Consider the following 8817-nt stretch of genomic DNA (forward strand, 5'->3'; position numbering starts at 1 on the left):
ATGAATGTGGATGTGCATGTTCGTAGCGTTGATTCTGAAAAAGCATTTGACAAACTAAAACATGAAAAATTAGTCCAAACTCTAAAGACAAAAAACATAGACAAAAGGAACTTACCAATAATAACAAACCTTTACTGGAATCAAAGAGCACAAATTGTAATAAAATAAAAAAACTAGATTTGTCATAAAAGGTATATTTTAAAATAACCTAAATAAGGGTCACATTAAAACAAAACGTTTTCGGAATAAGAAATTCATCATCAGTGTTTCTAAAAGCCAAAAAATAGCATGCCTGGGCCACCAAAATGTTTTGGGTAAAAACCCTTTAAATGTGAACAGTTATGTTGTGTTACATGTTAATATAATATGTTGTAGATATGCCTGGATATTACTCATAGATAGGCATATCTGCAACATCCTTAAACTATTATATTAACATGTAACACAACATAATTGTTCACATTTAAAGTGTTTTTACCCAAAACATTTTGGTGGCTCAGGCATGTTATTTTTTGGCTTTTAAAAACACTGATGATGGATTTCTAATCCGAAAATGTCTTGTTTTAATGTGACCCTTATTTAGTGTATTTTAAAATATACCTTTTACATCAAAAATCTAGTATTTTTGTGATTTATGGTAAACAGCCAGCTACAGGAAGTTTATTTTCCTCGTGGATTTTGTAACTGTAACAGAGAACGAACTAAGTCTAGAAATTGAAATCAGGCGAGATATTAGGCAGGAATGTATCATGTCTCCATTACTATTTAATGTAGATAGGGTGAGGCAGATAAAGGGCCTATTAGAAATATTTCGAGAACTAAAGGCAACTGAATTATGAAAATTATTGGAATAAGGGGGTTTTGAAGAGTGATCTATTTAATGAAAATACTTTCATCTATTTGGCACTTCCGGTTATACCAGAAGTTGCTTATAACTTCGTTTTTTTTTAATGGGACATCCTTTACATTTTTACATTTTAGGATTCTCCTCGATTTCTTCTTTCTTAAAATATAAGGTTTTGTAACATTATACAGGGTAGGTTAAAAAATAATTACGTTTTTTTATTAATTTCGTAGCAATATTCACACCATGTAGGATTGTAGTAGTTTGACATAATAAACTCTATTTATGTTTAAATGATTTTTAATATAGTCCACTTTTGTTAAAAATTATTAGTACAGTGAAACCCCGATAACTCGGCCTCCGGTAACCCGGAAGTCCGGCTAACCCGGACCGATTTTCATCAGAGAAAAGAAACATTTTTGTAGTTTGACTGAGTTTTTTACCAAGATATGAACAATACTGTATACAACTGTACGTAATTTATATGTATTGTCCATATGTATTTCATGTTTTCGCAATTATAATGGAGTTTACCTGGAAGTGTACAGTATTTTATTAATTTTTACCATATTCTCCGGCTAACCCAGATTTTCGATAACCCGGATCGGTCGCGGTCCCGATTAATCCGACTTTTCGAGGTTCCACTGTATAGCTAAATTTTTAATTTTAGTTTTAAATAGTTTTCTTAAATGGAACACCCTATTTTTATGAAATGATATTTCATGGTACTTTTTTCCTTCTTAAGCATTCCCTATACCTAACTGTTTTAATTTGTGCTTAATTGTTAATCGTATTAACAGTCTTAACTTCGTTGGTGTTTTGATATCTCAACCATTATGGGCAATTTTAAGTATCAGTCTAGATTATTATGTATTTTTTTCCAAAAAGTTATTTGTGATTGAATATTTTCACGGCCAACCTAATACAATTTCACATATTTTGTGTTGCAATTAATGTTTGGCTTGAATCACCAATAACTCACAAATTAAAGCAGTATAGGGAATGCTTAAGAAATTAAAAAGTACTATAAAATATAAAATATAATATAAACCCTGTATACTAAAATGAAAAATTTAACTATACCAATAATTCCTAACAACAGTAGACTATATTAGAAATCATTTGAACATAAATAAAGTTTATTATGTCAAACTACTACAATCTTACAGGGTGCGAATATTGCTACGAAATTAATAAGAAAACATCATTATATTTTAACCTACCTTGTATAATATTACAAAACCTCATATTTTAAGAAAGAAGAAATCGAGGAGAATCCAAAAATGTAAAAATAGACAGGGTGTCCTATTTAAAAAAACGAAGTTACAGTCAACTTCCGGTATAACCGGAAGTAGCAAAGAGACCAAAATGTTTCCATTAAATATAGACAAGGCGGAAACGGCGGGTTCGTTGGGAAAAATATTCCCATGAGATATTTTTGCATAATCACATTCGTGATAAATCCCAGAATAAGGTTCAAGAAGTCACCCACGTGAAAAGTGGGCCAATTTTTTTTAAAAAATTTTTTTAAATCAAATTGCAAAAAACAATATTCTTTGCCCGGACCAACTTTTTTTTAGATTTTTTGGACCATTCAGGACAAAAAAGGTCTCTTATAATTTTTCTCTAAAGTTGATCTTTTTCGAGTTATAAGCAATTTAAAATTTGAAAAACGCGAAAATGGCCATTTTTAAGACTTAATAACTCAGTTAAAAATTATTATTATGAAAGTCAGAAAGTGACTAAATCAAAGTTTAAAGTCTCCGCTACATGATCCTGTAGAAATCTGTGTCATTAATTTACTACTAAGCTGTTATTTTTAATTAAAAACAATGAGCGGTTAGATCGTATTGACGCGGTTGTAAATGTGAGTGCGAGTAAGATGCACAATTGGACTGCTGGAATGGCTTCTCTCTCCCACTTAGCATTTACAGACACCGCACACGTGCATGGCGCTTATTATTATTACTTAAAAATAACAGCTTAGTAATAAAATAATGACAAAAATTTCTTCAAGATCTTGTAGGGGGGATTTTAAACTATGATTTAGTCATATATTGACTTTCATAGTAATAACTTTTAACTGAGTTATTAAGCCTTGAAAATCGCCATTTTTCGTTTTTTTCAATTTTAAATTGCTTATAAGTTGAAAACGATCAACTTTAGAGAAAAATTATAAGAGATCGTTTTTGTCCAGAATGGTCCAAAAAATTAAATAAAAAATTGTTCGGGCCAAAAATATTGATTCTTGCAATTTGATTAAAAAAAAATTGTTAAAAAAAAATGGCCCACTTTTCACGTGGGCGACTTCTTGAACCTTATTCTGGAATGCTTACGAATGTGATTATGCAAAAAAATCTCATGGGAATATTTTTCCCTTCGAACCCGCCGTTTTCGCCTTGTCTAATAGATCACACCTCAAAACCTCTATATTACAGTTTTCATGATTTTATTACCTTTAGTTCTCGAGATATTTCTAATAGGCCCTTTATCTGCCTCACGCTGTATAATAGTCAAGTCATTTTTGAGGAAACATTACTATCTCAGCTCTACTGAAAAACTCTAATTACTACTAAACAAAACAAACAGTTTCTTTGAAGAATATGGACTAAAAATGAATAAAATAAGACCAAATACATGATAATAACTAAGAAAACAAATATACAAAAAATATATTTGGGAATTGTACCGAAAGAAAGGCTTGATACATATAAATACCTGTACCCTATTCCACGAACATACGCCTGTTTTGGATTAATTCGACAACGAATATTTTACTGTGCAAAATAAGAAGAACGAAAGTAAATTGCAAATTACATTGATGTTTATTGGAATAATTATTAGCGCCATATACTTTCGTACTTCTTATGTTGCACAGTGAAATATTCGTTGTCGAAGTAATCCAAAACAGGCGTAGGGTAACGGGTACAGTTGTTGGCCGGTCACTAGTGATTGGCCACTTTCACAAAAATCCGAAATATTAAGATTTTCAGAAAGTATAAGGAAATAAATGTATTTGCATTGCAATTCGGCAACATTGCTATATATTTGGTGTAGCCATTATCTCTCTCAGTTAATATTGTCTAGTTGTGACGGCGTGTGTTGTTCGAAGCTTAACAGGTGCATGCAGTTTTAAGAGTTTTTTAAAGAATTTGTTAAGGAAGGCAATTCATGAGGTGAGTTATCTTGGCTAATAATATTGTGTATCTGCTTATATTAATGTTTTGTGGCGATTTAGTGGGGTATATCTTACATTATCGGTGGTTTTAATAGTAAGGTTATAATTTTTTGGCGGTAAATTTTAGTGGCCAAGCACTGTATCTTAAATATTTCCGCGTTATAATGATTGGCCTACCGGCCAATTACTGTACCTACTTTAAATTAAAATATTTAATATAATTTAGGCTCTTTTAGCTTAGTTTGGTCCAACACAATATATTTCAAGCATTTTTTCTTATTTTTTATAGCAATAACCAGTGGTTGGCCGACTGCCAATCACTAAACCACAGGGTGGCCAATAACTGTAATGTGCAATAAGAATATATTTTTTGTCCGGATTTGTTTTTCTAAATTACAATTATTTTAGTTTTTATAAAATTAGTGCCAATGCGGGCAATCTGAATCAAATTTGAAACGTCCGTATTGTAGCTAACATTATTAGATACTATTAAATGATTTTTATTTTTAGAATAAAAAATGCCAAATATCCGGAAAGATAAAACGTATCACAAAAAATATACAGAACAAGATCTTCAGTCTGCTTTTCAGGCCATAAAAAATGGCATGAGCCAACGGAAAGCCGCTGAACAATTTAATGTGCCAAGAGCAACACTGCAGTTTAGAGCAAGCGAAAAATTTAATGAAAAAACTACCCTTGGTCCCAATCCTATTCTTTCTTTGGAGGAAGAGAATCGTTTAAAGAATTGGATCGTAACATGCCAAGACAAAGGTTTTCCAGTAAGAGTGGAAGATATACAACTGGTGGAAGACTCGGTTAAAGGTTTTCTTGACGAAAATCCACGAGCTAATCCTTTTACTGACAATCGGCCCGGAAGAGGTTGGTATAGATCCTTTTTAAAGCGACATCCAGATTTAAGCGAGCGAACTCCAGAAGCGGTAACAGCAGCAAGTTCAGTTGTGTCTGAAAAAGATATAAGAAAATGGTTCACCGGTGTTCAAGAATATTTGCATCGTAAAGGTTACATTGATATTCTTCAAGACCCTTCACATGTTTTAAATGGGGATGAAACCTGCTTCCTCCTGTGTCCCAAAAATAAACGAGTGTTGGCTGTAAAGGGAAGCAAAAATGTATATCAAATAGATCATCACTCCAAAGTTAATTTGACGGTTATGTTTACGTTTGCAGCGTCTGGAGAAATAACAGCACCGATGATTATTTACCCATACAAACGACTTCCTAGCAATGTTATAAATTCAGTTCCTCGAGAATGGGGCATAGGCTGTAGCAATACGGGATGGATGAAGAATGAAAACTTCTATGAATACATAGGAAACGTCTTATATAAGTACCTAGTTGCAAAAAACACTAAATTTCCAGTCATTTTGTTCGTTGATGGACATAAAACTCACTTAACCATTCAAACCAGTGAATTATGTTCAAAGTTACAAATTATTTTAGTGGCATTATATCCCAATGCGACCAGAATTATACAGCCTGCAGATGTTGCTGCATTTAAACCATTAAAGGCAAATTGGAACCGGGCAGTATTAAAGTTCAGACGAGAAAACCCAAACTCAGTAGTCACCAAAGAGAATTTTGCATTAGTATTAAGCACAGCCATTAGTCAATTAAAATCAGATTCCATAATTAATGGCTTTCAAGCATCTGGATTGTATCCATGGAACCCTGAGGCAATAGACTATTCCAAATGTTTAGGAAAGAACAAAGACCCAAATAAAGGTATTAATCACACTAGTTCAATGACAAAATCAATAACATATGAAGATTTTGTACACACAGTTGGAGCCGAGAAAATACTAGAATTTCAAAGTTTGGATAATTCAGAAGAACTAAATGGAGATTCAAAATTGCTGTTTAATATATTTAATTTATTTAAAAATACCGTAGATATACACACAATTCAGACTACAGAGACAGGTGTTACCACAGATGATATACAAGATATCATCACAGAAACTCATATATCTTCAGATTTTACACTTAAACCTGCAGGTGGCAATGAAATTATATGCAACATACAAGATATTCCTGTTATTACAGAAGACAATCTACTTTCTGATTTTCTAGTTCAACTTCCCGAAAACGGTGATATTACATATAATTTAAAAGATACTATTGTCACAAAAGATACAATGATTTTAGATATTCAATCGACATCCGATAATCTGCCTTCAGTAAATCAAGACAACTCATTATGTAAAGAAATTGACACCTCAATTGACAAGTTCTTTTTTTGGCCAAAAACCCCAGAAAGAAAGGGTAAAAAGCAAACAGAAAGGTTGCCTTTCGTGCTCACTTCGTCAGATCGTCAAAATGCAGAGAGGCGTAAAATTGAAGAGAAAGAAGAACAAGAAAAAATAAAATTAGAACGAAAACAAAACCGAATTGACGCAAAAGTCAACAATAAAGGTAAACAAAATAAAGCAACCAAGAAGAAAGTAATAAAAAAAATTGCCACAAGAGCCAATTCCGAGAACAAAAAATGTCAAAATGTTGTGAAGAATAAAGAAAATGTTACACTAAGTACAGGAGATATTGTAGATACAAATACTTTTAAAGCAGACACAATTCTTGATCATACAATTAAAAGCACTACTTTGGGAAGTGGAGTTAGAGTACATATACCAGAAGTGATTAACCTCAAAGAAAACCACGAACTGTCACGGAAACAATTTCCTGATTCCGTAGAGGAAAACGCTATTCCGCCCTCAATTGATAACGTATCTTTTGATGTCTCCAACAATAAGAATTCATCAAATTTGAGGAATACTTCCCAAAGCAAATGTACAATTTTGGAAACCAGCAAAGAAAAACGTGCTGGTGAGTCGGCTAAAAGAAAGTTGTTTTTCGAAACAGAGGGATATCCGGAACATAAAAAAATACAAATTCTCTCAGATATATTGGTGAAACAATCAGACAACACCAACATACCTGTAAATAATAGTCTTTTGTTTACAGGATTGTGCTATTCTTGTTCCTATAACATTTCTAAATCAAAAGTTGGAATAAAATGTGTATTTTGTGTCAGAGGCTACCATATTGGTAGTTGTGTTAATAAACAACAAGAAATTGAAAATCTAAATAGTTTTGTGTGCCCTAACTGCACAAACAAAAAAAGAAAATTAGGAATTTTATGAGTGGCCAATAACTGTAATTCTATATGCCAATAACTATGTTTGCATGGCCAATAACTGTGTAATTTTGTATGTTTTTAAATTTGGTTTATTTTTTATATACATTATTATTTTTTATTAAAATAACCTGAGTTTTTATAAAATTTGATGTTTTATTATTATTAAAAAACCCTTACAAAATATTTCACTTTAAAATATAAAAATTTACAATTTTAATTCAATTTGAAATCCCTTAAGTGGCCAATCACTGTACCCGTTACCCTATGTTCGTGGAATGGTCCATAGGAATTGAATTTCAGACAATAATGATCAATCAACAGAAATAAGGGCCAGGATAGAAATAGCAAGAAACGCGTTTGTAAAAATGAAAACAATTCTTTGCAACAAATACCTTAGATTAGAACTGAGAGGAAGGGCATTGAGATGCTACGTGTTTTCGATACTGCAATATGGACTTAAAAGCTGGACATTGCAGCACGAACACATAAATGCCCTACAGTCATTTGAAATGTAGCATTACAGAAGGATGCTTGGAATAGCACGGGCACAAAAGAAAACGAACACGGAAGTATTGCGAGAAATAAGCAAAGAATACGAAATAATAAACACAATAAAAATAAGAAAGTTACAATATTTGGGACACGTAATGAGGGGATAGCGATATGCAATGCTAAGACTGATAATACAGGTAAAATATAAGGGGAGGAAGGGGTATAGGAAGAAAGAGAGTGCCATGTTGAAAAATTTAAGGGATTGGTTTAAACACAGTTCTATACAGGGTGTTTCTTTAATAATTGTCCATATAGTAACTGGAGAGACCTTAGCACAAAATACGAAGATTTAACTTAAAACACTTAAATAAAATGTGGTTCCTTACTGAGTTACAGGGTGTTTTATCTAAAAATTTAAAAATTATTTTTGCTCAACATTTTGAAACTATTCAACGTATCCCTTTCATATTGGGCAAACAGTGCGACTACTATACACCCTACTAAATTATGACAAACCAACGTTCCTAGCTACTACCAGAGGCGTACGACAGGGGATAGTGAATGGTTGACCCTTCTCAAATTCTACGCCACTGTAGGGATTACTATTTTAGTGCCATTTTCAGATTCTCCAATACTTTCTACGTACATAATATACTCTTCATTGGTAACGATAAAGTCGTTAGTTTTAGAAATATTTGAAGTTAAATATGAAACGGCACAGTTATTTTGATTAAGAGTAAACAGTAGCGATCAACAGGTAGCAACAAAATATAACTTCGGGAGATAGTATCATAAACTTTGGCAACAGTGGTAATCTTTGTCATTATCTAAGATTAATATTTTGACAATATCATAGTCGCGCTAAATGGAAGTAATAGAAAACGATTTTATTATTTATAAATAGATATTTATAAAAATAAACCAAAATGGGTGAAAATATTATGTTAAAATAGGTATTTAGAAAGGTATTTGAATCAAATATCTAATAATAAAACAATAATAAATAATCATTTTTTGTTGTGAAGCGAAACAAATTTCGATTTTCGCATAATTTTGGCACGGTTTTTTATGTACTTTTTCTTGGAAGGTTTCACTTTATTTTTCGTTTGGTTTACTTTTTCCATTTTGTTAAACTATTGATAATAT

The sequence above is a fragment of the Diabrotica virgifera genome, chromosome 5 (genome assembly GCF_917563875.1).
Source record: "Diabrotica virgifera virgifera chromosome 5, PGI_DIABVI_V3a".
Taxonomy (NCBI): Eukaryota; Metazoa; Arthropoda; class Insecta; order Coleoptera; family Chrysomelidae; genus Diabrotica; species Diabrotica virgifera.